Raw genomic sequence first — 20,937 nt, 5'->3', positions numbered from 1 at the left:
AGCTCCACTCTGATTTTTCACCTTTTCCATAAAGCAAATAGAGAGCTGTTTTCAACAGCCTTTGTCTGGCTTTGGCATTGATTTTAAATCACCTGGATTGATCATGTGGTTATGGGACTTTAAAAATCCCACCAAACACCAAAGCCTCCAAACACAATTAGAATTGAGGGGTTTTAATCTGCTGGCATTATGTCCGTAGGAGTACATCTTAAATTATCCTTAACTTCTGCTCCCGTTTGGTGGGGCAAGCGCTGCCCTAATTAGCGTGTAGTGTCGGGGGTTTTGCAGATGCTCTCTCTGAGGCACGCAGAAATGTTCCCAGTTTTCAAAACGAGGAGGCATCTAAAATCTACGTCCGCCTGTGAGTGTTGCACTGCCTGGCAGTTTCCTCGGCCAATAAGAGAAAAGGATGCAAATGAGCCAGCTGTCAGGTCACACACTCAGTCGCAGGACTTAAGCAAGCTGATCTCAACCAGATCTGACAAAGAGGTGGAAGGGCTGAAATTAAATAGGTCAACACAAATTCTTTAATAATCGGAAGATGTGAAGGGACAACGAGGGATCCCATAGGAAAACTGCTTCTTCAAGACTGCTGATATTACTGCTTTTCATTTCAGATTTCCCATCATCAGTGGCCTCTGAGTCTGAGTCATCTGCTTTGATGATGCAGCAGCTCCTTTTTTCACTGATTATGCTTTAAATTATTTCCGTAAGATTAGTGTTTTAACACAGTAAATGTAGAGGTTCAAACTACTCCAAGAAGCTGACTTGCCTTTCTTAAAGGCAGTTATTTTTTCCAAGGCTGGCTACAGTACTTAAATTCTGTTATCATGGTGGCTAGCTAGTGTAATACAAGTTTTCAAAAATGGAAACCTGCTTTTAACCATATTGTACCAACCTACTAGTCATCATTGTAGTGCGGAATAGACAGTCTGTACACAGTTTCTCTCCTAGCTGGAGACTAAGTTTACTTCTACCAGACTTCAATAATTATACACACTCAGGAGAAAGCTCCCAGTCAGTCTCCTAAGAGGAAAACATAGTAAGCACCAACAAAGGAATTGTTTTTGAATTCACATTTTTTCTAGTTAAAAATGAGTCCCCACAATCACAATAATTTTGGAGGATTCTTACAGTAGTGAGTTATGAAATATTATAGTACTATTTTTCTCAAAAACCTACAAATACTTGCCAGGGAATAAAAGAAAAAAGAAAGTCTTTGTCAATAGGCTGAACAAATAAATGACATTCTTTTATTAAAGTGCCATTAAAATCCTGGAAGCAGCCAGTGCTTTGTTTCCTAAATTGACTTGCAAGGCATTTAATACAATTGCAGTTTTTCTTTTTTTTTTTTGAATATGCTTTTAATATTGTAACAATAGGAATGCATCACAGTCCTTCCTCTATCAGTATGTTGAAGGAATGTTTACAGTATTTCCTGCCTGAGCTAGTGCACATTTTAATGCATTTATATGTTATTTTATCTATTGGGAAAAATAAGCATTAAACCTTAAACTGTTTTTCCACTGTTCTTTTCTTCTGGCAGCACATTTTTTTCATGTTTCAAGAAAGATGGGTTTACATGGTAACTTAAAAATAACACCTAATGATTAACAAGAATGATGGATGTGATGAATCACCTTTCTCTTGAGAAATAATAAATCAACATATTTCTACCCCATAAGGTTTTATGGAAAAATGTGAAATATTAGCATCATATTTTTAACAAGGTGTCAGAGGCAAAAACTGTTGACAAAATGCTGCCCTTCTAATACACTCAGTACAGTAGAATGCATTAAAATGCTGTGTTCCTGTTTTGGAAACAAAAGTAATTCAAATATAATTTATAATTTTCTAAATTTCGTATGGTTTTACTTCTTGCTTGCTTCTCTAACGATAAGTAAGCTTGGACAGGATCAGCTTGTACATTATCGATATTAGATCCCAAAGTTAAGAAAATAAAACTTCCTGATACAGAATGTTTTACTCACAAAAATCGTGGTTATATTTAAGTAATTCTACCCTGGTCCCTATTTAGGCAACTTTTTTTTTTCCTGTTCTGATTTCACTTTTAGCCAGACTCTGTAGTGTATCCTGTTTGGATTTTGGGGAGGCCCGCTCGAACGGTGAATTTGTGATTGCATTAGAGGTTAGTTGGTTGTTAGCTGCCCAGCCAGTCTGCCTTCCTGCCATTCGGGGGTGTTTTCCCGGAGTGGCCCTGTTGTGGGAAGTGGAGCAGAGCGGGGTCCTCCCCCGGCGGTATTGATTTGCCCGTCAGCGATGTGCAGTGCGGAGAGGACCTCAGGCCTTGGTGTTGATTATCTGCACAGTGTCTCTGGGAGCGTTATTGACCCATTGCCGCTGACTGCCTGTGGCTCTTGATTTTTCACACCGTCTCCATGACACTGATAATAAAACATACTATCTTATTGCTACCCAGCTCCGAGAGCCAAGTGATTCAGCCTTAGACCACCAAATGTTTCTGGAGCACATTTATTGTATGTGGGGTGAAGGGTTGTAGCAATTTCAGGAGTCTGCCTTGTATAGTTTAATAGCTACCTCCATGGCAAGATTCCACACACACTATTGCATTTTTATTCCCTTTATAAAAAGCCAGTCCTCCCTTTGCATATATTGTTAACATGAAGTTTTACATTATGATTATAAACTAATTTTAAAACATTGGGAAAATGAAAAAAATATTCTGTATTACCGTTAGGCTTGACATGTTGCTATAAAACTCATTTTCAAAACTAAATATCGAAATGTCACAAGGATTATGCTATGATTTATTAGCTCCAGTGAATGATGGATTTTTGAAGTTTCTGATTGTATTTGATTCACATGTTTTTACTTTGCTATTTCCAAAATGTCCTCCATTATACATTTTAATGTCTGATAGGACATCAAGTTATAGGAAATTATGTAAATCTTTCTTCTCAGTTATCTTGGAAGAATTTTTTTCTATTTAACTATAATTAGTGGAAAATGGATTTCTTTGAGCATCTTTTTGTTGTGTATTAAAGGTTTTACATATTTTAATATCAGATTATTTTTAATTTTTATTTTCTGTATAGTTCCCAATCCAAAATTAGAATAATAATAATTTCTTTGTGCCCTGAGTGTTGACTTGTGGTGTAGTGTTGCAGAAAGAGCTCAGAAATTCTGAGAAACAGGCTTGGCTTTTGTTGGTACAGAGAGAATAACATGTACATTTCTCAGAGATGCTTTAAATATTTTAACCCACTGTCAATACCATTACTAGTGTAAATAATGATATAGGTCAAGAGGGAGCAGCTACTCTATTCTTGCCAGAAGTGGCTGGACATTTTTATAGAAAAGATAAGCCAAAGCAAGACTTGCCGGCGAGGTTTAGTATTGTTAGTTACTTTCATTGAAGGTGTCCTATTTTCATTAGTCAGTACAAACGAGTTCCTTTAACAAACCTGTTTTCAAAAAATTCAGCTGAGGAATTATAATGAAGCTAATTTCTGCTTATTAGTGTGTGTCTGACTTCTTGAATTCGTTGAACTAGGATCTGTTTCAAAAATGTTTGCTGTAACACTGATGACAGTATTTTCAAATTATTAGTAGCTCACCACTGGAAAATGTTAATAGTTTGACAGTTTATACCAGTGAGCTTTTCCATTTAATTTGTTTAACACCTTGAAATCATAATTTATGTGTTAGTTGGTGGGTTTAGTTTTTGTGTCTTCTCGTTTTATCAAATTTTAGTAGGTAGGTTTTATGTTTCAAGGATACGTGGTTTTCAAAATGTGTGTTTTTTAAAATACGGAACTGTCATAAAATTAGAGTTTTTAATTAAAGCTTTTAGCATATAGCGTGGCCTCCTAGATTTGCATAAAACCCCAAGCAACAGAATTGTCTCTAATTCGAGCCTAGTTGTTTCTCGGTTGACTAACTTTGGTTTTGGTCCACATGGTGTAATTAGAACTCAATGACAGAAAAATCGGGGACAGATCCCTCCAAATTAATGTTGTTAATTCCCCTCCTTGTTTCTCCATGCCGCACCTCACGAAGTTTTAGGACAAGTGTGATGAGAAGAGATGCAGTAAAACCTCTGTAACTCTCCAGCAGAGGCCTTTCCCAGGTCTAGGTACACACACTCAGGCAACATTTCATTCCCCTTTGGGGAAAATGCCAGGATACGCTTGACCCGTGGGTATGCCAGCATCGGTGGATTCAGTGCCCACAGCATGGCAGGTCTGAATCGCCTGTGCAGGAGTCGGGTACCAAGTTTACCGTACACCAGGTTCTCCGTGGTTGCGAGCCCTCCCACCTGATGGTTTCTGCTAGCATGAGGTTTGTGTCTCCCTGAAGCCTGAGTGTTTCAGTGTCTTTGGATATTTAGAACCACTTTCAAGTGCACAAGGCTTCCTCTAACCGAGTCATAGGTATCAGGTATTGCAAAGGTTAAGCCTTATCATCAGCACCAAAAAAAAAAAAAAAAAAAAGGTGAGGTTTCATCAAAAACTTCCATCTTCACAACCTTTCGACCACAATTTGATGATGATTATTGATTATTTCACAGCCTTTCACTCCCGCTCTGCCACTGCGGCCAGTCCTGATATACAGATAGGGCTGCAGTCCAGCTAAAATAAGACTCCATCTTGATAATGGACTGAGATGAGATACTGTTATTTGATAAAGATAATTGATGTTTCACAGTGAATTGGAAAGCAGCTTCAAGTGCACTGTATGTGGAGCTATAGTCCACCCACAAATATGGCAGTTGTTTATAAAAATAGAACAAAAGAACTAAAGTTAAATATTCGAACATGGTTGTTAAGAGCATTGGGTGCTATGGGTTTTTTTTTCATGTTTGATTATTTAAGCTCTAGTGGAAAAAATAGTAAACGGGGCATATCATGTTATTTTTCCTTTTTGGTTTCAGGTTAGTTTGTTAAAATCTTTTATGGCATGGGTGTTATTGATCAGCTCTCTTGCAGACTCGCTGCCTAAATTCTGTGTTTGGATTATGATGAATTACTGTCACGCATAAACTGGGTATCCTAGGTCAGAGTTAAATTTCATGTTATCATTAATCTCTGCAACACTTTACATACTATATGAAAACACAATTTAAATTATTGACCATAAGCGTCATACCTCATGGCAAATGCAATTCAGATCATCTGTGAATGCAGGTTGGGTTTCTCCTCATTTATTATTAACGGATTTCTCTAAAAATAATATGTAACTTGCTGTATGTGTTCATTCGTGATTCCTCCAGCCACCGAGTTTAGGTTGATTAAGGTATCATTCATCTTAGGTAGGGTTCATCCGATTTCTTTTAGTCTTATCACCTTCATAACCCCTAATTAAGCAATAAGGCTTGACAGAGAGTATGGTTATCATGAGATAATGACACCCCAAGTGTGTTGTGAGGCCCAGGGTTCAGCTGAGCGCGTCTAAGCCTCTAGGGGTGTGATTATCTCGTGATAAACATGCCACGTCGCTGCTCGTCGACACCACTGTTGCACGCACATGCGTAGTGCCAGAGTTAGGGGGAAACTGACACCAACCCACCCACCTCCTTCCCCGCCCAGACGTTGATTTCATGCAGCCGTTGATTTCACATCGCAGACTCACAAGCCAACGTTCGAACCCGTGGCTGTCATTTTATTGTTTAAATCCATTGACTTGCCATGTACATCTTTGAACAAAATGTAGATTTACTTCTTTTAAGGTCAAGTTTCTATAGAAGAAAGGACTCCTGGGAAGCAAATGTATTTTTTGTTGTCCTGATTTTGTAGCAGTTGGTGGAGCCCACTTCAATGAACAGTGAAAGATCAGGGCCTCCTTCCATCCAGGGGAATCACGCATGTGCTTACATGCAAATGAAGTGAATCAGCAGTTGCAAGTTCTGTGGGAAGTATTATTTGAATTTGGGGTTTGGAAAATACCTTTCGTTTATCATTTGTCACTGTCACATGTACTCATAGACGAGTACAGGGGGAGAAGAAAATATTACTTTTGTAACTGTGTTTTAATTCAGATATCTTATGAATTGATAGTATGTCAAGGAAAAATACATTTTATATTCTTGTATAGGGTCTAGTTTGGTATAGTATATGTATGTATTGTAAAAATAACTTTTGAATATTTTCATGGCTAACTTTTGAATATTTTTAGTATGAATTTAAATTAACTGTGTCTTCTAAAACAAAAATATTTCACTAGAACTGCCTGTGATGAAGAAAATGTTCAGTATCTATGTTTTCCAATATGATAACCACTAGCTACAGATGGCTAATGAGGCTGTTTTTAATTTTATTTCCTTTTAATTAATTTGAATTAAAATACCTGCATTTGTCTAATGGCTAACATATTGGTGATAGCATAGTTCTAAAGGGGAAAAAAAAAAAGGAAATCCCTGAAAGTTAATCTTTCTTAAGCTCCTCTTGCACAATTACTGAGAAATGAATGGCTTTGTGGCTTAATAGAGTATTTTCCAAGTAATTAGTCTATGTCAGCAATTTTCAGCCATTGTGCCACAGCATGTTGGTGTGTCTTAAGAATTTTTAAAACCTGCAATACCTGACTATTTAGTCAGGGACACGGACCTCCCTTAGATTGTCAAATTTTTAAAAAAGGCCACAGCTTAACAATAGCCATCCAGCATGAATGAATCAAAGTTTATACCTATTTCATTTTTGTAAGATGGGCAAAAAATGTATTTTTTTGGTGTGCCTCAGTATTTCAGTAATTGGTGTGTGTGTGCCAGGAGAGGGAAACAGTTGAAAATCGCTGGGCTGGTGAGAAGGGAACCTTCCGGTGTTTTTACCCATGTCCAGCAGAGGACCAGAGCGGCTGATCCATGCACCACACACGCGTGTGGCAATCCTTCTGCTTTGCTAGCTCCTAGTGAGAGCCCCCACACTCCAGCACCTTACGCTGAATTTTAAACAGGTTGTTTTAAAAAAGAAAAAACCAGTGGTAGGGAGTTCTTTTAAAATAAAAGATCCCACAGATAAGACCATTGATCTCTAACATTTCCTTCAGAAAGAAAATGGGCTTGTGGATGAAGCCAAATTAACCATGAACTGGTAATTATTGAAGCCGGGTGCAGGGTACCTGGAGATTTATTGTACTATCCTGTCTGCTTTTGTACATGTTGAAAATTTCTATAATAATTTTAAATGCAAGTAAATGTCAATGCTGAGCTAATATAAATATTTTCTTTCCATTGAGGCATTTTATTTGCACATATGTATTACATCCCTAGAAAAAAGAATCCCAGGATTGTCCCCCCTGTGTGTTTTCGTCTTGCTTCTTTACGGTCCCGGAGGCCCGCTGAGGTCCTCAGTGCAGTGACACCAAACTGACAGGGCGGAAGCAGGGGGTTCCGCCATTTTCCTAGACTTTGGAGTTGCACATCAGACCTGGGCTGATCGCTCCACGCTTGTTCAGCCTGCCGGTGAGGTTCACAGCGATTTCCCCAGCTCTGTGGTCATCAGTAGTTTCACATCCGCCAGTGTAGCCATGCTTCATCGTCACAGGTAGAATCCGGACGACGACTTTGAAGCACGGCCCGATGAGAACCTGGCGTGTGCCCCTCTTTTCAGCACTGTCGATACTCTTGACAGCACCAGCCAGGACATTCTCGCGCACCTATGTGTTGGCACAGAGAGATGGCGGAAAGAGCAATATAAATATTAACATCGCTACCAATAATACCTATGCACAGTTGTATCACAGTTATTTTACTTTAAACTCCTGCCTCTTTCCCCATCCCCATCTCTCACCAGGTTCCCCTGCCGTCTTTGTGCTTAGGCCACTCGAGCTCTTTATTTATTATTAATATTAATATTAATATTAATGTTATTAATTCTACTGTTTCCTTTTCTCTTTCTCACACCCCAGGACCTTTGCACATGCTATTTTCTCATTTAAGGCCTCTTTTTTTCTACCCCACATACCCTATCTTCCTCCTCCCCTTAAATTAACTACTATCTTTACTTGTTTCTAAACCCAACTATCATTTACCAAAATTTACTGCCTCACTGGCACACCAAGCTGTACTCATCTTTGTGGGGACTAGACTGATACTCATTCAGGTCAGGATGCATCCAGACGTCTGGCTGTTCACCTCCTGTTCTCTTGAGATTAGAATCCAGGTGCATGCCTTTCACAGCTTTGGATGCAGCAAAGGGAGATTGTACCACCTCTCACTTGCCGCCCTCGTCCTCCTCCGTTGTTTTATAAATAGTGCAGGAGAAACTGGTCCAATGGGATTTGGATTCATCTTCAGGGAGGTGAGAGACGACAGTATAGGAGAGAGTGTCTGCTCCCCTGGGAGAGGGTGTAAGGACTCTGAACTTTTAGGCATCACAGGCAGAGATCAAAAAATGTTTGTGGACCGTACTAGGCCTGCAGACTGGCTATATATGTGGGTAGAAATATGAGCGGTGAAGAAAAAGAAATGTATCTCTGTTGAATTTTTAGTATCTTATACTTCTATTTAAAATATGGTTTATTAGCCATAGCCCAAGGTATTTAAAATGTGAATCTCAATACCTGCCTTAAAATGTGGTCCCAGAAATCTCTGAGAGAGATTTCTCTCAGAGAAATTTCTGCTAGTGGGGGGAGAGGATCCACTTCTTTCCATGCAGTGTCTCACTGTGAGGTCACACGTAATTTATAAAATGTCCAGAGTATGTCTGTCTTTCAAAATGTACCTTGTATTAGTATTTATATCATATAAATATATTTTGCCAGAATTTTAACATTGTTTATTTCTTCTCCAAGTCAGTCAATCACATGAACCATTTGATGCCGAAAACATGAGCCCTGCTCAGTGTAAAGTAGCCTCAAGCCCGTGCTGTTTAATTTCATAAGGCTCTCATAATGAAAAAGGATAATTCAGCTAATCAAATAGCAACTTCCTTTCTCCTTACCTATCTTGGTTAAGACAACTGGTCATCTGAAATCACTCCTTCAGCCTACGAGTCCATTCCAAGCTAGACATGTGTCCGTGGCCAAATGCATTACGGCGCATGCTTCCGAGTTGGGGAGATGGAGGTGCCTGCCTTCTTTGTGGAGCCGGCAACAGTACACGGCAACTCAGCCATTTGTGAATTAAAGTCTGTCCGTGGGAAGAAACGGTAGTCTACTTTTATAAATTGTCTATGTGGGTTGCTTCTTAAACTCAGGTGTCTCAGAAATGACAGAACCAGTACCAAGACAAATAGGGGGTTGCAGGGCCTTTATACACAGATTATTCCCAAAAGAGTGAATTTGCTTATGCTAATTTTAGAATTAAAATCAAAGCTTGAGTTTGTCCGGAAGAAGAAAATAATAACATCTCTAACAATAGAGCGTACGAACTAACAGGGAGCTCTGATAAGGTCTTCCCTAGTCAGGGGTATGAATGGAAAGCTCCATGGTTAGGGCCAGAGGGGACATGGGATGGGAATGGAGAACGTTCCCAGTCACAGGGAGCGATTATTCTGGAAACCAGCGCAGGGAGTGCAGACACAGTCGAGTGAAGGCACGTGCACCAGACTCCTCCTGGTCGCGTCGCCTTCCCCGCTCCTGCTCTGTGACTTCTCCAGACCCACCTAACCTCTCCCACACACTGCACAGCACTAGGAGCCCGGGGACGGGATGCTGACGAGGACCTGTAGCCTGCCCGCGTGTAAACGTTTGGTGAAGAGGTGCGCCCTAGGTCGGAGCAGTCCTGCCCCTCCTTTGGAGCTTGACTGAGAGAAGGGACAATGGCCCGGTCTTTCCTAGAAATGTATACCCCCCCCAACTCAAATCTACGCTGGAATGTTACAGGTAGCTGACTACACCTTAAATCTATGTCTTCATATGTGACAAGTTGAAGGAAACGGAGCACTTCGGGGAGAAAAAAGGAGGCCCTTAGCAGGCTCATAAACTGACCTCTGAAGAAGGAAAGTAGAAAACCCTCTGGAGTGATTTCGGAAACACTCAAATTGTTGAACTATGTGCCTGTAAGCCTAAGAAATTATATCTGATAGCAAGAATTTGGAATTCAGAGAGGAGAACTTTTTCTCAAGTTTCTACCAAATAACTTAGCTCTTATCAAAGAACAGTTTGGCATATGGATGCCAGGGTTGACATAGTAATCAATTTAATTTTTTCTTTTATTTTGCTCTGGAATGATGCCATTGGCTATAACGAGATGGGGCTGCCTGGAAAAATGGAAAACTTGCTGACCACTCTGTGAAGCCACATGCTGTGATTTTAAAGTTTTATTATCGTAAAAAGTGTGACGTCGTGTCTAGGGTAAAGGCTCTTAAAAAAATTGAATTTGTATCAAAAGAAATGCAGAAATGTATCTCATTTGCCGCTGTCTCCCAGGGTAGGCATTTTCAGCTTTTAACTCTGTAAATGCTCCATGTTAAGTGTGTTAGCAAAGCACTCTCTTCGGGCTGTCAGAAGGAGCTTCTGTCTGGGGAAGACGGTGGGATGCGGGGGTGGGGTGTCTCTCCTCTTCACCCTAATTTATAGGAAACCCTTTCACAGGAAGGGTATTTTCCTGTAAAGTGATCAGTCATCTCCCAGGATAATCTTCACATTACTGGCTGCGTGCTTGGCAGTGATCGGGCAGATAAATTGCTGTCAGTCAGTTGTGTGGCAGTCGCTTAGGGAAACAGGCTCTTCCTTGCTAGTATATCATTCATTTCACATTTTTGTTTATTAAAAATGGAACCAGTGGGATTGCTCATCCATTACTACAAAAGGGGCAATTTTCTCTGCAGTCTACATGAGTTCTGTCGGCTCTGTTGAAGTAAGTGGAAGTCTTGGAAACTTGAGACTTTTCTGAGTTCCTTCAACTATTCTGCTCATTTTTGATCACTTTTTTTAAAAAGATTTTATTTATTTATTTTTAGAGAGGGAGGGAGGGAGAAATAGAGAGAGAGAAACATCAATGTGCGGTTGCTGGGGGTTATGGCCTGCAACCCAGGCATGTGCCCTGACTGGAAATTGAACCTGTGACACTTTGGTTCGCAGCCCGCGCTCAATCCACTGAGCTACGCCAGCCAGGGCTTATTTTCGATCACTAAAAGTGGTTTCTCATCTTCTTAAGAATAGGAATTTCTTCAGTATGTCCTGGGAATATTTTCCTGTTTGGTGTTTTCTTTCCTAAAATTTTCCCTGAATAATCTAATTACAAACTCTCGTGACACTGGCTCAGTATGTTTACACTTGCAAGAGCACTATCTCATAGACTCTGCGATTTGAAACTAAGGAGTAGAGTAGCAAGGTTCTCAGCAGCCTGTGTTAGCAGATTATCCATGAACCATACAAAATAACTAGTGGCCCTTATAAAATAATTGAATTGTATGCCATGCTAGCCACACATGAACTCTTTCAGATCTCAGCAGAGCCTCACTTCATTCCGGCACCCATCCACGGAGTTCTGGGCTTCAGGACTGTAAGAAGGGCTTTACCAAACTGACTACATGCTAGACAGCATTAAATTTCTAAGGGGTCACTAGTAGTTATTAATTTATTCAATAAATATATCAGAAAGCAATGACACAGTACTCAGATGAATTAAATTACTAAAGGACTAGAATTTAAATTGCTAAAACAATTTAGGTTTTTTTAGCTGCATATCAAATATTTGGTCTGTTGAAATAATATAAGCTAGAATATAAGAGACAAAGCCACTTTCTTTTGGAATTCAGACTTCTTGATTTTCTGAGCCTGGACTAATGCTACAGATATTAAATTCTGAAAGCGATGACCAGTGTGCTTAGTATCTGCCTCCGGCTGCAGGGTAACCGAAGATAGTGGAGAACCAGGAGAAAGCTGCCTTTGGTAAGATCCTGCCTGTTTCCTTAGCGATAAAATTGTTGGAAACTGAGTGGGAAACTCAGTAGATGTTTCCTCTTCAAAATGGTTATTCCCTGGCAAAAAAAAAAAAAACAGTTTATGGACATACAATTTGTGACTTTTTAAAGCATGGTATAAATGATTATGGAATGTGCAGCATTTGTGTCTTGGTGGGACTAGATTTACTGCGGCTAAGTGTTCCAAGCCAAACTCGTTCTGTCCGCAGTGCACACCCCGGGACTGCATGGAATTCCAGCTTTCCTCTGGGTCACATGCACCTTGTCTCTTCCTGTGAACCATGCCTAGTTCTTCCTGACCTCAGAGATTTGCTTTTCTTTCATCCCCTGCCCCCAGCTGTCCGCCTGAAACTCTTCAGGTGTAGCCTTTTATGCCAGAAAGTGTAACAATTATTTCACTTGAGAGTTCATGGGAGTTACTAGAACCCATCTGGAGGCTTCCAATTTCTGGCGGCCCCCACCCCTCGCTCCCGTCTCTGCTCAACCCCCAGCCTCGGTCACGGCATCAGCTGCGTGAGCTGTGTAATGGGAGCATAGCCGTGATGCCTTTCCCAGGATCTGCTCATGGAGCTAGACTCAGGTTGGCAGCGAGAGGGCGCTCTGTCCAGTAAGGCCCGCAGAGGAACTCAGACCTCTGGGCGGCCGTGGTAGACGAGAGACTGGAGCGTCGGCATCTCCCACTGTTTAAAGCGAGTCCAAAAGTGTTTAATAAGAAGCTGCCTCCCCGCTCACATTCATCCGTGTCCGGAAGTAGAGCATTCTTGTGAAACCTCTTGTAAGCCAGAATGGTGTAAAGAGAGGAAGCAGCTACCATTAATTTATAAAGAAAAAAATTTGAGCATTCTCAGATCCAAAAGTCAACGCAGGTACTGTGTCTCTATTTTGTTCACCGCAATCAAAACACCTAATTACTTTGTGTTTTACACGAAGTGTAACGCCCTTACAAGCTCTCTTAGGCTTTTCTGATACCTTAGGACACATGTTGCTAATGGGTGCATGAAATAAATTGAAAAAAGCAGAGATGCTCAGAGACACCGTTCAAAGCCACGGCGGCTCCAAGCCGAGATGCCGAGTGTAGGTCCACACTCCGGGGAAGGAGCTGGGCGGGGCCGCTCCGCCGCCCTGGGCACGTTGCTTCACCAGGGGCGCTCCCTGCAAAATCCTCTTTTGATTGCTCTCAATTTGCAAAATCCAGTCCTAATGTAGGTCTTTCTTAGTAGTGAAGTGGTATAAAGCAAACTTTGGGAAGGCGAGAAAATGTGTTATTTTTTGTAACCTGAATTGGTTGAGAATCTGTTTCTGCTCTTCAGGAGCTGGTAGCCAAGTATCTACACCACATGAGGACTCATTGCTACTCTTTATTTTTATGTTTTTAGGTGAATCTAACCAAAAGGAAAGATTGGCTGCCTTTGTGCATATACTTAGAGACAGAAGAAATAGGGCTTCTCGTAGATTCTGGGGCCTTTAAACAGACTTTTTAAAAATAATTCATAAATTACTGAAAGCATTTAAAAATTAAATTGTCAGAAGGAAAGTTCAAATGCTAACATGACCATATTTACCAAAGAGACTAAATTCCTTAATGTAGAAATGCAAAGTTTATAGCAGTTTTGACAAATGCAACCAAAAAAAACTGTCAGCTAGGAAATAAATGAGATGAGGCTAACTCAATGGGTTGGGAAGTCATGCAGCATTAGATGATGCCTGGTAAACGTGTTATTTCCTCCCACCTTTGGGGCAGTTGGTCCGGTCAGGAGGGTGAGCCCCAAAGGAGTTAGAAATGCCCAGAACCACACAGGGGGGAGCATGGGAAACCGCCTCACTTCTTCCTCCTGCTCCGTCACCCAGGAGAACACGGCTTTGGGTCCCAGGCTTCCCAAGCAGCCGGCCGCTCTGCAGACACGGCGTTCTGTATTCCTTTCAGCCTGCCGTGGGCCCGGGAGCATTTAGGCGTTTTGGGGTTGGTTTGTTTTTTTTAACACCTTTTTAGTATTTCAACTGAGACATAGAACAGAACATGCGATGTTCTGTTAAAATTACCTGCAAATAGCCTGAAAGAAAATGAACTGGATTTTTTCCATACCTAATACAGATGGAATCACATTTCTTTTTCTTTTCTTTTTTTTAAGATTTTACTTATTTACTTTTTAGAGAGGAAAAGGGAGGGAGAAAGAGAGGGAGAGAAACATCAGCGTGTGGTTGCCTCTCATGCACCCACTACTGGGGACCTGGCCTATAACCCATGCATATGCTCTAGACTGGGAATCAAACCGGTGACCCCTTGATTCACAGGCTGGCTCTTAACCACTGAGCCACACCAGCCAGGGTGGAATCACATTTCTTAACTAGAAACAGTTTCATATGAGTTAAATATTAGTGAAAGCTGTGGTATATAAATCTTTAATTGCCTGAGCATCGTATAATTAATGCAGCTTTCATGAGACCTTAAAAAAATCAGATTCAAAACAAACCTGGATTAAACAATGAATTGTTCAGAGGAGAGGAAGCAATTACTTTTCAGAAACAACATATATCCTTCTCCATGGTGTCCAGCAGAGTGTTTTCAAGTACGATTTGATCAATACCCTCACAGTAGTGGCAGATATAGAAAAGAATAAATGTTTATCACACTTGTAAACATCTCAGGCAAAGCTGAAGCATTCGCTGGAAAGGCAGCTTGCGTTCCTGAATTTCCCCATGGACCAGACCCGGGGGTGGGGAAAGGGCTCTTGACTAGAGCTGTAAGGTTGGGTGTTCGGGACTGAAGTTAAATTAACAGTGCTTTTTTATTGTAAATATCTGTGTGTTTCTCAGATGTTTATAAGGAGTTATGCTCGAGTCCAAAGGGTGTTTCGTTTCTATGTGGACCCAGGTCTTAGCAACCGAAGAGAGAAATTCATGGCAAGTAATGGTGGCATTCTAAGGTTCTCCACAGTCTCCGACACCCATCCTTGTATTGTGCGTGCTAGAAAAACGTCACGGGAGAACTTAGGATTGGCAGAATGTTTTTGAATACAGAAATAAAGAAAAGTTAAATTCATTGGGTAGGTGGAAATATGAGAGGTAAATATTGTAGGAATAAGTAAATAGTAGGAGACAATATATATGAAATGGTGATGACGGCTTATATTAGTAAACCTCAGCCAGACAGGAAGAGTGGTCCTCAGAACTCTGTTAAACACTCGTTTGGGGGTAACTAACACAATAGGGAAGGAAAGTAAGAATTCTTTTCTATCTTTCCCCTTGAGATTCCTATATTAGTCTGGGGCCTCTAAGTCCCTGAAAAAATATCTTGAAAAAAGGGTTCAGGAAAAGAAAATCTGTTCAGAAAAATGTAGGCCGGGGAGAAAAAAAAACAACAATGAAGGTTTTCTTTGTGTTGACAGCCAGGAGAAGATTGAGGTGCATTAGGGTGGAGAAAACAATCAAGGAAAAATAGCCAAGACTAGAGAAGAGAATGTACTGCTTTTGCACTATGATCTTACACAATAGATTCAACAATACAGAGGGACAGAAGGGAAGATGACAAGAAAAATAGAAAACTGCAGATAACTACCCAGCTAGGGCAGAAGTAGAACTTCAGAAAGCCTTCTGAGCATGAACCACTCCCTGTTCTTGCCAAGGAGCTCCCTGACCAGCAGGGCCCAGCACCCTCTGACGGCCCTCTCTCTGCCACTGGTGACACTGCCTGTCCTGCGGTGGCACTGGGGACAGAGGGCCCTGTGGCAGGTTCCCTGGAAGAGCCCTGCGGCTGGCTGGCGGGTCCCAGTCTCCTGGGCTTGGGGGTGGTCTCGGACAGGAGAGCTGGGAGCATCCAAGCGCTTACAGAGCCAGGGCTAGGAGATCCATACGGTGTGGAAACATTTTAGGGAGAAAGTCAGGAAGCTAAAATCTTCACGGTATAGTCCTTTTTAATCAACTAGAGAGTTACATTCACATTTCTCAAAGCCTGTCCTACCAGGATGTGTTCAGTGGTGAAGAGAAGGCGCCGTGAACAGTGCTGTAGCTCCTCTTTGTATTTGACTTCACCGGTGCTGTATCATGTAATTTCTTGTTTCTCTTAGTAAATACAATGTGGAGTAAGGATGAAACAAAAAACTGCTTTTTTTCTCCTTCCTTTATCGGGTGTTATTTTTGTTCTCCGTGCCCCTTTGTTGGGCGTTGTTTCACTTATTTGTGTCGTATTCTGTGGACAGATTTATTTGTTCTAATAGGCCCCCAGTCATTCTGTTTCCCCGTGGTTTTGTAAACTGCCTTCTGGGAAAAGGAGTAGTGTGTTGAGACTCGGTGAGCTGGGACAGCGGCCCCTTAGCTGGGTCACACACGCACCTGCAGGGAGGCGGAGGTCCCTTCGGAACCCTGCGCGCTGACACAGGTAAAGTGTGTGGGTTAGTGCCTTCCCACAGCTTGGTCACTCTTCCGGGCACCGTTCAGAAGTTTCCCTCGCATGAACGCTAGCCTGTTCGTTTCAGTGCCGTGCCATTTATTAAAAATAAATCTTCGTGTATTTCTGGGATAGAATCTTTCATGTGGGGATATTTGTATTTTAAAAAAAAATCTAGAATTTCTAAAGTACATTTCTAAATCTTTACCTTTAGAATTGAATATGCGTATTTGTGGACAATAGCAGATGTCCATTTAGGGTTAAGACTTTCAAACAAAGAAGGTGAGACTGGTTTGGGCCAGCAATCCTGGATCAATAACCAGTATTGTAAATTGAACAGAAATGTATGGCTTATGTTAGGAAGGAAGAAAAGTCTCCCGCTGCATGCACAGATCCAGTATGGAGTGATGCACGCGAATTCAAGGAAAAGAACCCTTCAGCGGATTTACAGGAAAGGTATCCTTACTGAGAAACGGCAGGCTGTGGTTAAGGCCCCCCCAAGGGAAACTGGGGGAGCACTGTCCGCCGAGACCTGATGAAAACCTAGAAAATGCATTCCAGGGAGCAGCCGTAGCCTCCTGCTCCAAGCAATTAGCCCTTTGCCTGGCCGTTTCTCGCCACTTCCGGGCAGCGGCAACAAGAGCTTCGGTTCCTACGTAGCTCACTCTCCCCTGATACATCTGTTTTGCTACATTTGCATATTTATAACTGTTTTAGCGAGGTGTAATTTACATATGAGAAATCCGCTCACTGCAAGTGCACAGTTTGATGAGTGACAGCAAATGTGGGCAGGCCTACCGCCACCACGGGCCGTCAGCACCAGAGCCCCTCCATCCGCTCCAGAGGTGTCCACCCCCCCCCCCCCCCCCCCCCCCCCCCCCCCCCCCGCTCTCCCTGCTCTCTGGCAGCTGCCTATCTTCCTGTCACTGTGGTTTGGCCTCATGAAGAATTTCATGTAAGTGGAATCGTACAGTCCGTGGTTTTCTGTGTCTGGCTTATTTCATTTACCATTAGGTTTACTCTCATCCACCTAACCGTATTTTCAGTCTGTGTCCTGACTCATCACCGACATTGGGCTTCTGGAAACAGAATCCCAAATCCGAATCCTAACTAGAAAACAGGGGCCCATTTACACTGGAACAGAAATTGTCTAGCCACATTAAATAAAGACAAACCAAAACCAAAACCAAACAATTATTGGAGCAGTCATTCTTTTTGGAGCTTATAATTATTCACCGGGATTCTTATTTCCTTTGTCTGCCCCCTCCTAGCATGCTTCCTAGTATCTGCATTTTTTTTTAATTAAATGAAAAAATTGTTTTTCTTTTCTACATTTTGTGCTCTTTTCACATCTCTCAAAATCATGTACTGGGCCCTGTGGCGTGTTAAAGGATGGCTAGAAATCAGTGAGTCAGAAAATCCTCGTGTGAAAAAATACCCCTTCAACCTGTATGTGAGTGTATTACGAATTTCTCTACAGCTGTGACTGCGGTAAATCGTCTAAGCAAATGAACCTTTTTCTGCTTCCTAGAAAAGGGTGATCTGCATTAAGACTAATTATCATAAAAACATAGAACAGGAGTTATTCTGTGCTCAGATTGTAGCTGGATGCTTCTTTTAAAAGTATCCAAGAATGTTTTCTAAACTGTGCATCTAAAATGAGTGTTTATCTGCATCCCACACCTCAAATTATTTATTTATAAAAGTGCATTGACTGGGGTGTAAGCAGAAAGTATCCTGTGTTTCCGAGACGTTTCTTCCCACAGACGGAGCAGGCTGAGGGAGCGCGGGCACTCGAGGGCGGTCACACTCGGCGATGTAATAGTGAGCATATGTAGCTGTGCCTGTTACAGACTCGTGCAGAATGTCCTGGAACACTCAAGTGGCTGCAGCTGTCACCTCATTTCTTCCGGATTAAGTTCGGTCAGGAAAGAAGCTGCCTCATTTTCCAGTTGCCATTTGCCCAGGAAGTAAAAGCAAATTGTAATGAGGGAATCACAGCAGGAGAACCTCCAAACAAATGAGAGACCTATATTGACTGGCAGCCAGCATGCCATCTCTGTGATAAATGTATTTTTACACGCTGCCGTTCAAGGTCATTCACTGTTGTCCTTGAGTGTGCGGCCATCAAAAACCATGCAGTTCACATTCAAAACACTTCTAATAATCAGTGTCAAGATGCCTTACTAGAAAAAAAAATCAGCCACTAATTTTAGACAGCATTTAGAGAGATTAACCATCTTTACATTTTTACTGTGGTCTTTGTCTTGCTGTTGTTGAAAATTGACCAGGAATCAAAAAGGGCATAACTTTTGGAGACAGTCGTGAAGCATATTTATGCAGATTTGTTACAGTGTTCAGAGGGGCCGAACTTGAACGTGAACACACTTCCGTAATTAGTGCTTCTTTGTTTTGTGTTTCTTCCGGTTGCTTTCTTTTTTTTTTTTAATTTAAAGAATTTAAAATCTAAGAATTCTGAGGCAAAACTATTTTCACTTTAAGACATCTACCATATGTTTGAAATAGCTTTATTAAAAATATTCAAAAGAACATTTGCTTTAAGATCTGCCCAAGGCCAAAGAAAATGCTTTCACTCACTTTGAACATATTAGTCACATTTTAACAAGTACTCTAATTATTTGGAGAAAACAATGATGAAGTTATTGAATGATCAAATTACCATTTTTAATTGAAAATGAAACCACATTTATCTAAATATAAGTTGGCAAAGCCATGTTGTTAGCCAATTTTTAATCTCCATGTGTAGCAAAAAGGTTTAGACGTGAATCTAATATTAAATAACTAAACTATATTTGTGTGATGATTTGGACCGTACGATGTCTGTCAGTAAATACTTTCTACCATGTTGCCGGGTCTCCAAGCCCTTCCCACACTGTGTGTTCACGGGTCATGGGTGTCCACTGGAAGCCACACGGCCCTTCTCGGTCTGGATTCAGTCTGATTCGCCACCCACAGTCAGCTCTCTGCCTCATCCCTCGCACTGTAAATCCCAACCCCTTTGAAGGTTTTCTGGCTTTTCTGATGCGATCTACTGTCTCTCCTCCAGGCCCTGGATTCTGTGATACCTTCTGCATGGAATCCTCTCTCAGTCTTGACTTTAGCTTAGAACCTCAGGTGCATCCAGTGTCTAGGGGTTCGAGACAGGTAACCTCGTAGTTTTCTCTGACATCTCGCAGACCCCTGCTGGCCTAGCCACACACAGATAACCCCCGCGTATCTAAAGACGTTAGAGCGTGTGAGGTTCTGGCATCTACAGTAGCAAATCAGGTTCCTAGTGTGTGACGTGGACCTTGCAATGCTTTCCCCTTAAAAACTTATAAACAGTGCTTAGGAGACTGAACTGGCACTATGCACTCTGAAGCATTAAGAATTCTTAGGCTTGCCCTGGCTGGCATAGCTCAGTGGATTGGGCGCAAGCTACGAACCAAAGTGTCGCAGGTTCAATTCCCAGTCAGGACACATGCCTGGGTTGCAGGCCACGGCCCCCAGCAACCGCACATTGATGTCTCTCTCTCTCTCTCTTTCTCTCTTTCTCCCTCCCTTCCATCTCTAAAAATAAATAAATAAAATCTTTAAAAAAAATTCTTAGGCTTTTGAAAGCTGGCCTAGAAATCTGACTGCTGTCGGTGGCATTGCTGCTGTGGATAAACATCTTCCACCTTCCAAACAACTGAATTCCAAACAGATTTTAGGACCTCGTGCCCAATGACTGCCTGTGCGGAAACGGCCAGGCTGCGTGGGGAGGAGCGTGGAGCGACACTGTCTGTGGGGGCTGTGCAGACCTACAGATAGAGCTGGTCCTTGTTCCTTAGCCCTAATGCAAAAGTCATCGTCAAGAATTTAAAAAACAAAAAAGTTCTTGCAAAATCAGCCTTTTTAACCTCGCCTGCATCGTTTGCCTGTCTGTGGGCTCCGATGTGAGGCCTTGACTTTGCCCGTGTCCACCAGGAAGCATGCACCAGAAGCTCCATTCCATTTTAGACTTTCCAAAGATCCGAACGGGTATTTTCTGTTCTGTTTGAACTCGTCCTCCAACCTTGAGTTTGAGGATTTGCAGCCGTGTTAGGGGCACCCTTAGGGTTGCTGGTTGTTTACTTTGTAGCTAACGCAGTTGCAAACGCTGACACCTGAATAATCATAAACTCACAATCTGTAAGTGCAAATAGTTCGTAGTGCTGCCCCTGGCAAACTTAATGTAGAATGCTGTCTCTAAATGTTAATCTCTGCTGACTGAAATGAAAGCATTTGCCATAAACCTGGCATCATAATGTTATTAAAAAGTGTGTTTCTTCAGGTATAGTATTTCCCTTTGAAAGAACCCTCCCCTTAACAGAGCCTGCCTGCCTTCTGTTGTTTGACGAATGTGGTGAGTGAGTCTAACCATTTCCAAGCTGTGCAAGCAAGTGATACATGTTAAATGGTTTTAAAAAGAGAGAGAAGCAAATTTGGGGGGAGCGTGCACTTAACCATATCATGCACACTTTTAATTTTTGAAATGATCTGACATTTGAAATGATCTGACAAACAGGAATCCCATCTGTGAACAAATAAAATATTTTTGTAAAAAATAAAATAATGCAGAGGAATACCAAATTGCTCCTACTAGAAAAACTGGTAAACTTTATTATTTTCAAGACACAGTAATAGAAGGTCTGGAAGGATGTATGCCAAGTGGCTTATGGT

The 20,937-nt window shown here is 41.6% G+C and overlaps 1 protein-coding gene and 1 pseudogene across 1 annotated transcript in view; one reads left to right on the top strand and one right to left on the bottom strand.

Annotated features, from left to right (window-relative positions):
* The window catches only part of WDR7 (WD repeat domain 7), a 291,161-nt gene that overhangs the window by 249,165 nt on the left and 21,059 nt on the right, over positions 1-20,937 (top strand).
* On the bottom strand, positions 6,945-8,948 carry LOC118496934 (annotated as a pseudogene).

The sequence above is a fragment of the Phyllostomus discolor genome, chromosome 9 (genome assembly GCF_004126475.2).
Source record: "Phyllostomus discolor isolate MPI-MPIP mPhyDis1 chromosome 9, mPhyDis1.pri.v3, whole genome shotgun sequence".
Classification (NCBI taxonomy): domain Eukaryota; kingdom Metazoa; phylum Chordata; class Mammalia; order Chiroptera; family Phyllostomidae; genus Phyllostomus; species Phyllostomus discolor.
This window is presented reverse-complemented; position numbering and strand designations above follow the sequence as displayed.